The sequence below is a fragment of the Oncorhynchus tshawytscha genome, linkage group LG27, assembly GCF_018296145.1.
Source record: "Oncorhynchus tshawytscha isolate Ot180627B linkage group LG27, Otsh_v2.0, whole genome shotgun sequence".
NCBI lineage: Eukaryota > Metazoa > Chordata > Actinopteri > Salmoniformes > Salmonidae > Oncorhynchus > Oncorhynchus tshawytscha.
Genome location: NC_056455.1, coordinates 6,726,265 through 6,743,168, shown reverse-complemented (window position 1 = coordinate 6,743,168; position 16,904 = coordinate 6,726,265).

The following is a 16,904-nucleotide window of genomic DNA, read 5'->3' as shown; positions in this document are numbered from 1 at the left end:
ATTTTTTTCATTCTTTGAATGAGTTAATTCTATTCATTTAAATTTTTTGTTTATTCATATCTTTAAAAATATATATTTTTATAAATTGATTTGCCCCTCTGATGTGCGAGCCAGCTCCCAACGTACACTTACAAGAGCCGGCTCTTAGAGCCATCACTTATTCAGTGGCTTTCAGTCCTGTAGCCTTGTTCAGTCCAGTGCCTAATTGAATATTTTATTGTTGAAATTAAACTCTTAATGACAATACATTGCATATATCATAAGGCCATACTTTGACAGCGTAGCCATACCCCCACACAGTGGTCTGGACAATGATGTGTATAAATCCTGGATGACTGAACGGGGGGGGGGCACTGTTTTGTAGCCACCACAAAGCCATTTTGGATAGCAGTACATTTATTACAGGGATACTTGGGGATTGGGGGAATTAAGCCTTTTGTCCTACTTACCCAGATGAACTCATGGATACCATTTTTATGTCTCTGCTTGCAGTTGAAAGGAAGTTGAAGGTAGCAAGCACATCGTTAGCTTAGTGCAGTTGCTAGCCAGCTCCTCTCAAAAGCAGGGGAAAAGACCTTCTAACTACCCCAAAGCTAGGTGGTTGGTCATTTATGGTCTTACAAATCTATACATAGTAATCAATATTTTATAAATAATTTAATTGAAACAAGATTATATCCACTTCCTCATTCTTTCCTGTTGTTACATAGAGATGAATAGAGATCTCTGTGACATTGTCCCCCACCTTGCAACCAAAACATTTTAGCGGCCTCCCCACCTTTACAGTTAATTTCCCCTCTATTCTACACATTTGCCATGGGGCGCATAGAAAATGTTGCAGCTTTGAAAATGTTGCAGTTTAAAGCAAGTTTGCTGCAATTCTACACATTTTGCCATGGGGTGGACAGAAGACATTGCAATTATATAACACATTTCATGCAGTTCTACACATTTTCCCGTGGGGCGGAGAGAAATGTTTACAGTTTTTAATGTGATATCTGAGTGAGAGTGACTAACAAAATATGTGGGTCAACCGGAGAGTAATTAGACCATGATTACTTCAACTTTAGAGAGCTGGCCACAACACTAACTTACCTATCAAAACTATTTTAGCTGGCATGGGCTAATTAAGTGACTGTCAGTAACTGACATAGCAAAAACTGCTGATGCACAACCAAACTAACAGTAAGCCCAAACTCAGTTCCAAAATTATTATTAGGTGGGACTTGCGAAGTAAAAGTCCTGAATTTAAAACGATACAACTTTTACATCGTTTAAGCTAGAAACTCCATTCAAACTTTAAAATGTGCAGACTGGTCTGGAAAGGTGTGCTTGCATTCAACATTTTAATATTATTTATACTTTTAAACAATTAACATTCTAAAGCTCCCCATGGTGATGAGTCGGACGAGAGGGATTTACTCCAGACACCCGAACAGGCCCTCATAATGAGATGAGACATCAGACCAAAGGACACATTTCTACTGGTCTAATGTCCATTGCTCGTGTTTCTTGGCCAAAGCAAGTCTCCTCTTCTTATTGGTGTCCTTTAGTAGTGGTTTCTTTGCAGAAATTCTTGCAATACTTGAACTTTGTGAAGCATTTATTTGTGCTGTAATTTCTGAGGCTGGTAACTCTAATGAACTTATCCTCTGTAGCAGAAGTAACTCTGGATCTTTATTTCCTGTGGCGGTCCTCATGAGAGACAGTTTCATCATAGTTCTTTATGGGTTTTGATACTGCACTTGAAGAAACTTTGAAAGTTCTTGAAATGTTCCGCATTGACTGACCTTCATGTCTTAAAGTAATGATGGACTGTTGTTTCTCTTTGCTTATTTGAATGAGTAGGTGTGTCCAAACATTTGACTGGTACTGTCATGAAATAGTACCCGCAAAACACCAGTCTCAACGTCAACAGTGAAGTGGCGACATCGGGATGCTGACCGAAAAAGTCGTATCTCAGACTGGCCAATGAAAAGAAAAGATTAAGATGGGCAAAAGAAAACAGACACTGCACAGAGGAACTCTGCCTAGAAGGCCAGCATCCCGGAGTCGCCTTTTCACTGTTGACGTTGTGACTGGTGTTTTGTGGGTACTATTTAATGAAGCTGTCAGTTGAGGACTTGTGAGGCATCTGTTTATTAAACTAGACACTAATGACTAGTCCTCTTGCTCAGTTGTGCACCGGGGCTTCCCACTCCTCTTTCTATTCTGGTTAGAGCCAGTTTGCGCTGTTCTGTGAAGGGAGTAGTACACAGCCTTGTACGAGATCTTCAGTTTCTTGACAATGTCTCGCATGGAATAGCCTTCATTTCTCAGAACAACGACGACGAGTTTCAGAAGAGATTTCTTTGTTTCTGCACATTTTGAGTCTGTAATTGAATCCACAAATGCTGATGCTCCAGATACACAACTAGTCTAAAGAAGGCCAGTTTTATTGCTTCTTACCAGGACAACAGTTTTCAGCTGTGCTAACATAATTGCAAAAGGGTTTTCTAATGATCAATTAGCCTTTTAAATGAAAAACTTTGATTGGATAACAGAACGTGCCATTGGAACACAGGAGTGATGGTTGCTGATAATGGGCCTCTGCACGCCTATGGAGATATTCCATTTAAAAAATCTGCCGTTTCCAGCTACAATAGTCATTTACAACATTAACAATGTCTACACTGTATTTCAGATCAATTTTATGTTATTTCATGGACCAAAAAATGTGGTTCTCTTTCAAAAACAGGGACATTTCTAAATGACCCCAAACTTTTGAACAGAAGTTTACACTTAGTATTACTTTCTTAGCTACAGTATACATATCTCCCTGGCATATTACATAATTTATGAAGCAAAGTACAATACATTTTTGGACTCACCTTGTCGTGCTGTGCTCACTTGAATAGGAAGGTGGCGTTGCAGTCCTTCGTGGGCAAATTTTGTCATCAATGTCTGGCATTCTCTAGATTTATGGTGCTTTCAAAACAGCTGGGAACATGGAAAAAACACGGTTGAATCATGATGACGTCATTTATCTTCAGGCTGTAGCTCTAGAAAGAGGCCGGATTTACAATTCCGAGTTGGATGACAGTTCAAAACGTATTTTCCCAGTCGGAACTCGTTTATTCCCAATTTCCCAGTTGCCTTGAACTCACTGAAGTCAGGTTCTCACAGTTCCCGAGTTAACAGTTGTTTTGAGCACGGAACAAATCATGCTTCATTGACAGCATGGCCAATGTTGAATGTTTATCATTTTAAACTTGGAAAAGAGCTCCTTAATCCCAGATTTGGGACCACACAGCCACTACACTTAATAGCAGTCCAGTGATTGCTTTGAATTTGTTGAATCTGCGATTTACAACTTGATGTGTAATGTTTATGTCCAATGGCTGATGAGCACCGATACGTTTTATCTATAATTTATCTTCACATGACAAGGATTAAAAAGGATTTGCCAGTAGATTGTCAACTTGATTCATAATGTTGAGTGATAGCTAAGATTTTGAAAGTATGATGTTAACATGATCAGTTCAATCAAAGCTACTGTATATATATATAACGTGATATCACGTACTTTTATCTGTGGCCAATGACCTTGAGCCTTCTTGGATGGGCACTCACGGTGCCCATCCAAGAAGCCAATCACGGTGCAATACTCCATATTTTCTGCTGGCTTGCCCCACCACCACAGAAAGCACAGAACTAGGCTGAAACACCTGCATTTTTGAGCTGCCTTACTCAAGAAAACAAAAAAGAGACCATGTTTGTATGTGGCTTTATTACACTCAATGATATATAGATTTTTTTTACATGGTTTGCAAACTGATATGTGACACGTATTAATGCCAAAATAACATGCAAAACAGGCAAGCCCAAAAAAAAGAAAAAATAGGAGGAAGAAAACATGGTGACATTTTACACGCTTTGCATTATCTCTTCCCCATAATCCCTTGGAGACGTGGAGTTTTCCACTGGTCAGATGGGTTGAATATTGCCATGCATGGCTTTGAATATTAACTGTTATTGTTCTACTGAGCAGCTCCTTAGTGTTCCCAAGCCAACTTGGCACTGTCTTAATATCATGGACCATGGTCTCTCAGGGTGACCCACAGCTTGCCTGACTGAAATGTGTGAAAGTGACCTTTAACTGCTAATTAAGGACAGTGCAGACTTTGTAGGCAGCTGCAGCCAGACCATCCTTAACCAGCCTAAGTAGTCTAACCCGGGCCTTCCCAGCCCAGGCCAGCCTAGCCAGGCCCAATCCAGCCCAACCCTGACCAGCCCAGGCCAGTCCAGCTCAGTCCAATTCAGCCCAGTCCAGCCCAATCCAGCCCGAACCAGCCCAATCCAGCCCAGGCCAGTCTAGCCCATCCAAACCCAGCCCAGCTCAGCTGAGTCCAATCCATCCCAGTCCTGCTCAGCTCAGCCCAATCCAGCCTGTGGACTGAAAGCCCAAAACTGTGGCACCTCTGTAGCCAGGCACAATGACAGTGTCAGTTCCTCCGGCTCAGTGTCACCTCCTACAGAACAGTGTCACCTCCTTCACAGACGAGTGAAGCCCCTGAGGTTCCAGGGTGTGCTGGGCATGTTTGTGTTGCATTGGCGTGGACAAACACCTTGTGCACTTCATCAATGATGGCACCTTGGACACACGAATGCACCCACACACCTGGGATTGTCGTGTGGAGGTCTGCTGGCTTGTATTTCCATTAACTTTCTGTCTCACCAGTCTGAAGAGTGAATTGGAAAGCTAAAAGCCCTAACCTTAGCTGGGCTTAAATTTAGCTCTTAGAATAGTTCTCTGTGGGTAAGATGGTCAGCTCAAAAGTACATTATCTTTCTAGTTATTTCTTTGCAATTGAACAATTTGTACAAGGTAATATACAGGCGTGGAGATTTGGAAGTCAATAGACTACCTTCAGTTTAATATGCTCATTATTTTCAGACAAATGTCCAAAACACTCATCAATATGAGACATAAAAAGATCATGGATTATATAAAGTAATTTATTCTGTGTTACAAATGACAACACTTAGTCCTTAGAACATTATGGAAATGTTCCTGTTGTGAAAAGTTAATTGTCTGATATGGAAAGTATTTTTCTATGATTTTTCATATACACCGTCACATTTCCTGTGTCCTTTTTTTGGCCTTGAGATGTGTTGGCTGCCATGTTGTGTGTGTCTAGACTCTAGAGGACATTTTGTGTCCCTTTTAAGTAGGAATCGTACACCAATATTACATTTTAAAAGCCTGTTATATTAATCCCCTTTAATGCAGACCACATGGAAAACTCAATAAATCAGATTTTGTTTTTTAATTATAAACTTGCTAAATTGCCCACAATCTGCATTTTGAAATGTCCCTCGTCATGTTTTTCTGACTCATAGGAAGATTTTAACCAACTTAACCCCAAGTTTTCTCCATCAATGTAAAGCCCTAGTGATAGGTGAGAATTGTCTGTTAATTGAATGATTAGAATATTCTGCCCTGAAACATATAATTGTATGGAATTGATTAGAATGTATAAAATCATAATCAATAAATATGTAGTCCTAGTCAGAAGTCAGGGTAAAACAATATGTCTTTATGGTATTTTTAAACACAGACTGTCTGAGCTTGGTGCCGACCTGACTAGAGATTGGGAGAGAACAGGGAGTACGTGTCAAGAACAAGGTCACAAAGCTCTGGCGGCTGGGTAGCAGGACGTGTGTGTGTGTGTGTGGCTGTGTGAATGTGTGGGCGTGAGAAGTCAGTATAAAATTAATTGTTTTGTATTCTTGACTTTAGAACGTTCCGTGAATAAACCTTTTTGACTATTTAGCTGTGCCTCCGTCTGTTTTATTCGACCAGGATCTTACAAATTTTGGTTTGCAGACTGAGTAATATAATTAAATTGGGTGATGTACCTGGAGAACATAATTCTCTTATCACCTCTTATGTTCTTGCTTTGACAAAGTCATATCTGATGATTATTATTTATTCCATGTGATTAGTGATTAACTCAATCTAACTAACGTTATATCGACGTTCTTTGCTGTTGGTTTGCCATGTGCTGATGTTTGTGAAGTTATTATGTTGGTAAGTCCTACACTTCTTACGATTTCAGCGATATGATTGGCTGACACGAGCTCTCAATACCTTTTCATTGGATCTGCAAACTGTCCATTTGTGTCCGCAAATCAAATAGTTGAAATTTCAAGGACAGTTTGGAGATCCAATTAAATGTTATTGAGAGCTCGTGCCAGCGAATCATACAGATGAAAACGGAAGGATGGGATTAACATAAAATGGGAGAAGAGATATATCTTCTTTATTTCCCCAGAGTTATAGATGTTTCTGCCTGGCTACAGCTATAGGCCTATTGTCTTTGCAGGAGAGGAGACAGCTGGGCGAAGGTGCTGAAAAAAACAGCATAGACCAGCCTAAATTTCAAGCTGGTCCATGCAACATAGACCAGCATGGACCAGCATAGACCAGCATGGACCAGCTTGAAATTTAGGCTGGTCTATGCTGTTGTTTTTCTGCAGGGTATTGACCAGCGTCAATGCTCAGCTGTCTCCTCTCGTGCAAGGTCTTGCTGGTTAGGCTGGCCAACCAGCTATTCAAGCTGGTGATGCTGGTGACAAGATAATGCTGGTATGCTGGTGATGCTGCTATATTATGCTGGTGACCAGTTTATGCGTGTATGCTTGTGATGCTGGTGAGCTGGTATGCTGGCGAGCAGCTTATGTTGGTACAGTATGTTGTTGATGATGGTATGCTAGGGACAAGTTTATGCTGGTATGTTGATGATGCTGGTATGCTGGGGACCAGATTATGCAGGTTTGCTGGTGACCAAGCTGGTCCATGCTAGTCTATTCTGGTTCAGCATGGTCTAGTTGGTCAAGCTGGTGTTGCAGGAATTAAATTGTTTTAATAACCAATTAAAATTAATCACTCTGTCAATTCATAAGGGGTTGTAGACCCTGTAAGACCAGCCTTTGAAATCAACCAGCTGCATTTATTCTCGAGAGTACTGCTCATCACACATTTTACCACAAGTTATAAACTGAAAATGACGTCAGCGTTTTCTAAATGTTCCGTCTCTTCTTGACACTGGTAGAAAGGCTCTATAGTTCTCAAGCCTTCCCACCTCACCTAGAGCCAAGGTCAGCCTGTGTAGATAAGCATTCTAGCCAGTCTGGCGATATAGTTCATTCATTTCTACCAAAGAACAGACAGTCATTGTTCTAATTCTTGATTATATTTACACACATTATATTCAGTACTAGGATTAAAAATAAAATTCATACATATACAGTAACATAATAGTATTCTGATTAGTACATATACAGTAACATAATAGCATTCTGATTAGTCAGTCCTGATTGAAATGTATACATAATTAGTCATCATTGATAAAAATTCCCTTAACAGCTGGTCTAGCAAAACCACGGCCTTCATTATATTGTGGCAAACCTCTTCAAGGTTAGGAGCGTTTGTCACAAACTAAGTGGTAAACTGTCACCAAATCACCCAAGAATGAGAGTTCTTTCGAACAGGACAGTACCTGTGTGTTTATTTCTCCGTCCTGGTCCACCCAGGCCGTAGGCGAGGTCAAGGATAGCAGGGTTCGGTACACGAATCGGGTTCTCGGGAGGTCCAGGTCCAAACGCCAACAGGTAAGTCCAAAACAATCCAGCTCATACACAGTAAATCCAACCAATCTCTATAGTCTCTTTCTCTATTGTTCATAGCTCCTTCCAGCACTCTCTCTCCCTCTTCCTGGTTTTTCTTGACCCTTTATCTGTGGGTCGGCTCCACCTTCTGAGGGTTCCCCTTGCTTCTGGGACTTGTAGTTTTGGCAGTCGGCCATTTTGTGATCTGTAGTTCTGACAGGGGTGGACATTTTAGTGATCGGGCAGAGCCCGTTTATTAGTTCTGCTCTCACATATCTGCCACTTATCACTCGACCCCCTTCTTTGCCACAATATATAGAGTAAATATATATCAAATCAAATTGTATACAGTGCCTTGCGAAAGTATTCGGCCCCCTTGAACTTTGCGACCTTTTGCCACATTTCAGGCTTCAAACATAAAGATATAAAACTGTATTTTTTTGTGAAGAATCAACAACAAGTGGGACACAATCATGAACTGGAACGACATTTATTGGATATTTCAAACTTTTTTAACAAATCAAAAACTGAAAAATTGGGCGTGCAAAATTATTCAGCCCCTTTACTTTCAGTGCAGCAAACTCTCTCCAGAAGTTCAGTGAGGATCTCTGAATGATCCAATGTTGACCTACATGACGAATGATGATAAATACAATCCACCTGTGTGTAATCAAGTCTCCGTATAAATGCACCTGCACTGTGATAGTCTCAGAGGTCCGTTAAAAGCGCAGAGGGCATCATGAAGAACAAGGAACACACCAGGCAGGTCCGAGATACTGTTGTGAAGACGTTTAAAGCCGGATTTGGATACAAAAAGATTTCCCAAGCTTTAAACATCCCAAGGACTACTGTGCAAGCGATAATATTGAAATGGAAGGAGTATCAGACCACTGCAAATCTACCAAGACCTGGCCGTCCCTCTAAACTTTCAGCTCATACAAGGAGAAGACTGATCAGAGATGCAGCCAAGAGGCCCATGATCACTCTGGATGAACTGCAGAGATCTACAGCTGAGGTGGGAGACTCTGTCCATAGGACAACAATCAGTCGTATATTGCACAAATCTGGCCTTTATGTAAGAGTGGCAAGAAGAAAGCCATTTCTTAAAGATATCCATAAAAAGTGTTGTTTAAAGTCTGCCACAAGCCACCTGGGAGACACACCAAACATGTGGAAGAATGTGCTCTGGTCAGATGAAACCAAAATGTAACTTTTTGGCAACAATGCAAAACGTTATGTTTGGCGTAAAAGCAACACAGCCCATCACCCTGAACACACCATCCCCACTGTCAAACATGGTGGTGGCAGCATCATGGTTTGGGCCTGCTTTTCTTCAGCAGGGACAGGGAAGATGGTTAAAATTGATGGGAAGATGGATGGAGCCAAATACAGGACCATTCTGGAAGAAAACCTGATGGAGTCTGCAAAAGACCTGAGACTGGGACGGAGATTTGTCTTCCAACAAGACAATGATCCAAAACATAAAGCAAAATCTACAATGGAATGGTTCAAAAATAAACATATCCAGGTGTTAGAATGGCCAAGTCAAAGTCCAGACCTGAATCCAATCGAGAATCTGTGGAAAGAACTGAAAACTGCTGTTCACAAATGCTCTCCATCCAACCTCACTGAGCTCGAGCTGTTTTGCAAGGAGGAATGGGAAAGAATGTCAGTCTCTCGATGTGCAAAACTGATAGAGACATACCCCAAGCGACTTACAGCTGTAATCGCAGCAAAAGGTGGCGCTACAAAGTATTAACTTAAGGGGGCTGAATAATTTTGCACGCCCAATTTTTCAGTTTTTGATTTGTTTAAAAAGTTTGAAATATCCAATAAATGTCGTTCCACTTCATGATTGTGTCCCACTTGTTGTTGATTCTTCACAAAAAAAATGAGTTTTATATCTTGAAGTTTGAAGCCTGAAATGTGGCAAAAGGTCGCAAAGTTCAAGGGGGCCGAATACTTTCGCAAGGCACTGTATATGCGCCTAATACAACAGGTGTAGACCTTACAGTGAAATGCGTACTTACCAACAATGCATTCTAATGAAAATACAAAAAAAGTAAGAGATAAGAAAAACAAATAATAAATGGGCAGCAGTAAATAACAATACCGGGGATATATACAGGGGGAAGAGAGTCAATGTATATACAGAGTCAGGAAGTCTAGGATCCAGTTGCAGGGGGAGGAATTTAGTCCCAGGGTCCTTAGCTTAGTGATGAGCTTTGAGGGCACTATGGTGTTGAACGCTGAGCTGTAGTTAATGAATAACATTCGCACATAGGTGTTCCTTTTGTCCAGGTGGGAAAGGGCAGTGTGGAGTGCAATATAGATTGCATCATCAGTGGATCTGTTGGTACGGGTTTGAAAATATGAGTGGGTCTAGGGTTTCTGGGATAATGGTGTTGATGTGAGCCATGACCAGCCTTTCAAAGCATTTCATGGCTACAGACGGGAGTGCTACGAGTCGGTAGTCATTTGGGCAGGTTAACTTAGTGTTCTTGGGCACAGGGACTATGCTGGTCTTCTTGAAACTTGTTGGTATTACAGACAGACAGGGAGAGGTTGAAAATGTCAGTGAAGGCACTTGCCAGTTGGTCAGCGCATGCTCAAAATACACGTCTTTGTAATCCATCTGGCCCTGCGGCCTTGTGAATGTTGACCTGTTTAAAGGTCTTAATCACATCAGCTGTGGAGAGCATGATCACACCGTCATCCGGACCAGCTGATGCTCTCATGCATGTTTCAGTGTTACTTGCCTCAAAGCGAGCATAGAAGTTATTTAGCTTGTCTGGTAGGCTCGTGTCACTGGGCAGCTCTCAGTTGTGCTTCCCTTTGGAGTCAGTAATAGTTTGCAAGCCCTGCCACATCCACAGAGCATCAGAGCCGGTGTAGTTCGATTCCATCTTAGTCCTGTATTGACGCTTTGCATGTTTGATGGTTCGACAGAGAGCATAGCAGGATTTCTTATAAGCTTCCGGGTTAGAGTCCCGCTCCTTAAAAGCGGCAGCTCTACTCTTTAGCTTGGTGCGAATGTTGCCTGTATTCCATGGCTTCTGGTTGGGGTATGTATGGACAGTCACTGTGGGGATGATGTCCTCGATGCATTTATTGATAAAGCCAGTGACTGATGTGGTGTACTCCTCTATACCATCGGAAGAATCCCGGAACATATTCCAGTCTGTGCTAGCAAAACAGTCCTGTAGTTTAGCATGTGCTTCATCTGATCATTTTTTTATAGACCGAGTCACTGGTGCTTCCTGCTTTATTTTTGCTTTTAAATGGGAATCAGGAGGATAGAGTTATGGTCATATTTGCCAAATGGAGAGTGAGGGAGAGCTTTGTATGCATCTCTGTGTGTGGAGTAAAAGTGGTCTAGAATTGTTTCTTCTCTGGTTGCTCATTTTACATGCTGATAGAAATTCGGTAAAACTGATTTAAGTTTCCCTGCATTAAAGTAACCGGCCACCAGGAGCATCGCCTCTGGATGAGCGTTTTCCCGTTTGCTCATGGCGGAATACAGCTCATTGAGTGCGGTTTTAGTGCCAACTTCACTCTGTGGTGTAGACAGCTACAAAAAATACAGACGAAAACTAGTTTGTGTGGTCTACAGCTTATCAAGAGATACTCTACCTCAGGCTAGCAAAACTTTGAGACTTCCATAGATACCGTGCACCAGCTGTTGTTTACATTAATGCATAGGCTGCTGTTCTGTCTTGCCGATAGAGTGTATAATCCGCCAACTGTGTGTTCTTAATGTCTTCATTCAGCCACGACTCTGTGAAACATCAGATATTACAGTTTTAATGTCCTGTTGGTAGGATATACTTGCATTCAGTTCGTCCCATTTATTTTCCAGCGATTGAACGATAGCTAGCAGAATGGAAGGCAAGGGCAGATTAGCCACCTGATTTTCGCATCTTTTGCCTCAAAATCTCAGTTTCCTTCTCCAGCGAATCACGGGGATCGGGGCCTGGTCGTGTGTCTGCAATATATCCCTCGCGTCCGACTTATTGAAGAAGCACTCCTCGTCTAATTTGAGGTAAGTAATCCCAGTTCTGATGTCCAGAAGCTCTTTTCGGTCATAAGAGACGGTAGCAGCAACATTATGTGCAATACAAGTTATGAACAACGTGAAAAAACAAACAAAATAGCATGATTGATTGAGAGCCGATAAGACGGCAACCCTACCCTCCGGCGCCATCATGATCCTTATATATATACACACATATATATTTCCCAGCATGCTCTGCTGCAGTTAGATTTTTTCAAATGTTTGTTTCAATATGTAGTTTTTTTGCATGTACACTGATTTTTATTTTTTTATTTAACTAGGCAAGTCAGTCAAGAACAAATTCTTATTTACAATGACGGCCTAGGAACAGTGGGTCAACTGCCTTGTTCAGGGGCAGAACAACATATGTTTACCTTGTCAGCTCAGAGATTCGATTTAGCAACCGTTCGGTTACTGGCCCAATGCTCTAACCACTAGGCTACCTGCCACCCCTTATTAGAGTCATTATTAGATTCATTATTTCTCCATTTGCTCCCAGTGTCAAAATGTCATCACAGTCATCTCAACAACAGTTTCACATTTTGATTTGTTGAGTGATTATTGCACATTCACTTAATGAAACCGTCTTTAACTTTATTTAGATCATCTATGGAGGATTACTGGAGTGTGAGTGAATGCGCTGAACATGCTCATCAGTTGATACATATTTGAATGTGAAGTAGATAGTCTATCAACTGTCCATCAAAGCTCAACTTGTGTTTCACTTTATTTGGTTAGTCCCAAAGCATATCTATAGATAGTTACTGGAATGACAACAAATATGCTGTTAAAGTGTTCCTAATATGTTGTTGAGATGCTGCTGATAGTCTACAGATCGTTTGTTGAACATCTGTAGATGGACGACACACGTGTTCTTGTTAAAGTCAACAGACATGCAGTTGACATGTTACTGATTTGTAGATGCTCTACAGGCTATCTAAATAAAGTGTAACAATCTTTCCTACACACAGATAAATTACATATGTTTTTCTAAACGAATCCAACCTGTTAGTTAGACTTATTGCTGAAGTGTTTGTTCCAGTTTAGAAGGTTACATTCATCTTGTTAATTCATCTTTCTTACTCTGGCAGCCATACAGAATGCAGATTGTGGGTGTATAAAATGTCCAATTGTTCGATATCCCCGCTCTGACTGGATTCCAATAGGAATTAAACATCACTTTTGCAAGCCAACATCATGTGATTTGCAGGCCTGATGTGGCCATTGTATTAGGGAAAAACGCCCTCAAAGTAAGGCCTCATAATATATGTAATGCACTGTATGAAATAATCAAGCACTTTGATGGTGGTCACAAGCATACCAACAGCTGGTCACCCATATCCAGAACACAGCGAAGGCACCAATCTCACGCTAGGGCAGGCCTGCTCGCCATGTGCTCCGCTATCTCACTGCTCCTCAAAGAGTGAGAGGAAAGTGACTGCATTTATGTGCCCTGGTGTATATCTCCCTGCCATCACTAGGGGAGTGTTGATGCTTGATCAATCTGTGAGAGTGTGTGGTTCAGCCAAGCAGAGGATGGTGTGCTAGCTAGCACTTATCAAGGAGCTGAGTAGGTGTCCTGGAGAACTAACTGCACAATAAACTCACACATGCTGTACATGCACACTCAAGTTCACATGTTATCAGACACCCACAGCCCTGCAGATATCTACACACACAGGCACAGAGAGCCATGTGGCCGTGGTGACTGTGGGGATCTGGAGTGCCTGGGGCTGTAGGCTATGACTCAGGGCACATTCTTCTGCAAGTCTGACTCACTGTGCTCACCCGCCCTCTCTCTTTGCCTTATGATATGATCTCTCTATGCACTGGAAGGGAGGTTGGAGATGACAGAGGACAGAAGTGCCCTGCATGGCTGAGATTAGCACTGGGGTCAGTGTGTGCTCCAGGTTGTGTCTGTGTGTGTGTCTGTGTGTGTCTGTCTGTCTATCGGGTTGATTGGAGGATATGGACAGTAAATTAGCGGAGAGGAGAGAGAGTTCAGCATCACTGTCTGTCTGTCTGTCTCCCTCAGAGGGACATCAGAAGCAGACAGCACCAATGACCAGGTCTATTAGCATCCAGTCAGTTAGGAAATGACTGGTCATGATAGATAAACACGCTGCTTTATTTACATCCACACTCTCATTGTTTAACGCTTCTGGCTCCAGTCATAAGTGGTCACTTTTTTTTTTTTTTTTACTCAGTCTGGGTCTCAACTTGCTTTTATTTTATTTTACTTAACCTTTAGCCATGTCAGTTAACAAGATTTTAGATTGGTAAGTTAGTCTAGGTGGTTATTTTGTGCCCAGGGGTCCTGATCTCCAGGGGGCCCCCATTGATTTTGTTAGTCACTTTCACTCAGATATCATTAGCATGGCATACGTCATTGCAAGTTATGTAGAATTGCAGGAAATTAGCTTTAAAACTGCAAAGAATTCTCTCCACCCCATGGCAAAATGTGTAGAATTGCAGGAAATTAACTGTAAAATGTACATTTCTCCTCTCTGCCGTCAAGAGGGGGGGGTCACTAACAAAATTTGCCACGTGGTGGGCAAATCGCTAAGGGCCACCAAAAAGCTAGAACCGGCCCTTGACGCCATTTTGAAAGTATCTTTAAAAGTGTCGTTCAAATCAGTGGCAAACAGGGACTGACACAGGGAGAGACGGTTAGGTTGTGTGAATATGTATCTGTTTTGTGAAGTGTTATTTGAATATGCCGCCCACTTTGAGAGCAGGCCAGTGGAGTTGTTCTAATTGGCAGATCCGTGAGACACACTCTGCTTTGTGTCCGAATCTTCCAGGCTGGTATTGCTCCATGTTGGGGTTTGTTAATGTCGCATTACTGGCCAGACATGGAAGGGCATCTGATTTAATCATAAAGGGAGGGTGAGAGAGACACAGATCAGGCTTGACTTAGCACTGAGGCTGCTGGCCCTTAGCCCAAATAAGTCATATTCCACTGGCTTGCCACACTGTGGGATGTCCATCTTGTTCAAGGGGGGGAGGGGCTCCATAGCCGCATGTCACCTTGTTTGAGTTAGTTGCAGTGCTTCCCTAATGCATGATACGATGGGACAACAGAGAAATGGTGAATACTCTGTTGAGCAGTGGTGGTCGGTGTCGTTTAAGAAAAGGGAGGATGATTATTTTTCATGAGCATGGCCTTATTTCTATTACAGCGTATTGGATGACTGTCATTCATATTCCATTGACCCAGCTCAATGTAACATCGATAGGTTTAGGCTACTACATGATACTCAAATTTTCTCTATATCCATCAAGGAGGTTGCTACAACCTAGCCTATGATTGATTGTTTACAACGTAAGTGCACACATGTCAAGAGAAAGAGGTTTGAGGTGACAAACAGTGGCACATGGACAGTATAGCCTTGCACACTCTTGTCTGCATCTAGTTTATCTATGGTGTAATCATTAGTCCAACAGTTTCAAACAAGGACACATTCGGGGTATGTTTATCCTTGTTTTGATCCATTTGCTTCAGTTTAAGAAACATTTTTCAACAGAATTGGAGCAATCAATACACCCCTGGTCACACACAAACAGTTTGTTGCATTCCTTCTCGCATCTACGCACTCTCCTCCTCTCACCTTCCTATTATAACCACTACCCACAGCCTACATCGTTGTCACCATATTAGCTAAAATAACATCATAGTCAACATAGCTAATAAACCTAACGCATTGGGAAACCCGCTACAATCATGCAGTACAGTGTAACGTTACAGTCAATTAGCAGTTAACCAGTTACACTGGCGGCCCCGGGGGCAAAAAAATAGTGAAACCAAAAGTTTATTTTGACCTCTAAGATTTCCAGTGTTGGATAGTCATATCCAGCTAGCTAACATAGCATCCCTCTGTTTGACCAGGGTGTTGGAGTAGGCCCAACTAGCTAGCTACATTTGCTAGGTAAGTAAGTGTAAAAAAAAATCTCTCTCTCTCTTTCTCTCACTCTCTTGCTCCTTCATTTTTGAAGAAATTAATTTGTTCAAAACTGTTCAGTTATTGTCTTTCTCTCTCTTTGAGTGAACTACTCACCACATTTTATGCACTGTAGTGCTAGCTACACTACATGACCAAAAGTATGTGGACACCTGCAAGTCGAACATCTCATTCCAAAATCATGGAAATTAATATGGAGTTGGTCCCCCCTTTGCTGCTATAACAGCCTCCACTCTTCTGGGAAGGCTTTCCACTAGATGATGAAGCAATGCTGCAGGAATTTGCTTCCATTCAGCCACAAGAGCATTAGTGAGTTCGGGCACAGATGTTTGGCGATTATGCCTGGCTACTAGTCAGTGTTCCAATTCATCCCAAAGGTGTTCGATGGGGTTGAGGTCAGGGCTCTGTGCAGGCCAATCAAGTTCTTTCCACACCAATCTCCACAAACCATTTCTATATAGACCTTGCTTTGTGCACGGGGGCATTGTCATGCTGAAACAGGAAAGGGCCTTCCCCAAACTGTTGACACACAGTTGGAAGCACAGAATCGTCTAGAATGGAACTGGAACTAAGGAGCCTAGCCCGAACCATGAAAAACAGCCCCAGACCATTATTCCTCCTCCACCAAACTTTACAGTTGGCACTATGCATTGGGGCAGGTAGCGTTTGCTTGGCATCCGCTAAACCCATATCCGTTGGACTGCCAGATGGTGAATCCAGAGAACACGTCTCCACTACTCCAGAGTCTAATGGCAGCGAGCTTTACACCACTCCAGCCAATGCTTGGCATTGCGCATGGTGATCTTAGGCTTGTGTGCAGCTTCTCGGCCATGGAAACCCATTTCATGAAGCTCCCGACAAACAGTTTTTGTTCTGACTTTGCTTCTCGAGGCAGATTGGAAATCAGTAGTGAGTGCTGCAACCGAGGACAGACGATTTTTACATGCTACGCACTTCAGCACTCGGCAGTCCCGTTCTGTGGGCTTCTGTGGCCTACCACTTCGCGGCTAAGCCACTGTTGCTCCGAGACTTTTCCACTTCACAATAACAGCACTTACAGTTGAGCTCTTCAGTAAGGCCATTTTACTGCCAATGCTTGTCTATGGAGATTGCATGTCTGTGTGTCAGCAACAGGTGTGTCTGAAATAGCCAAATCCACTCATTCGAAAGGGTGTCCACATACATTACCAAACAGTGTGTTTTAATAAATTATATGGTAACATGTGAATATATTT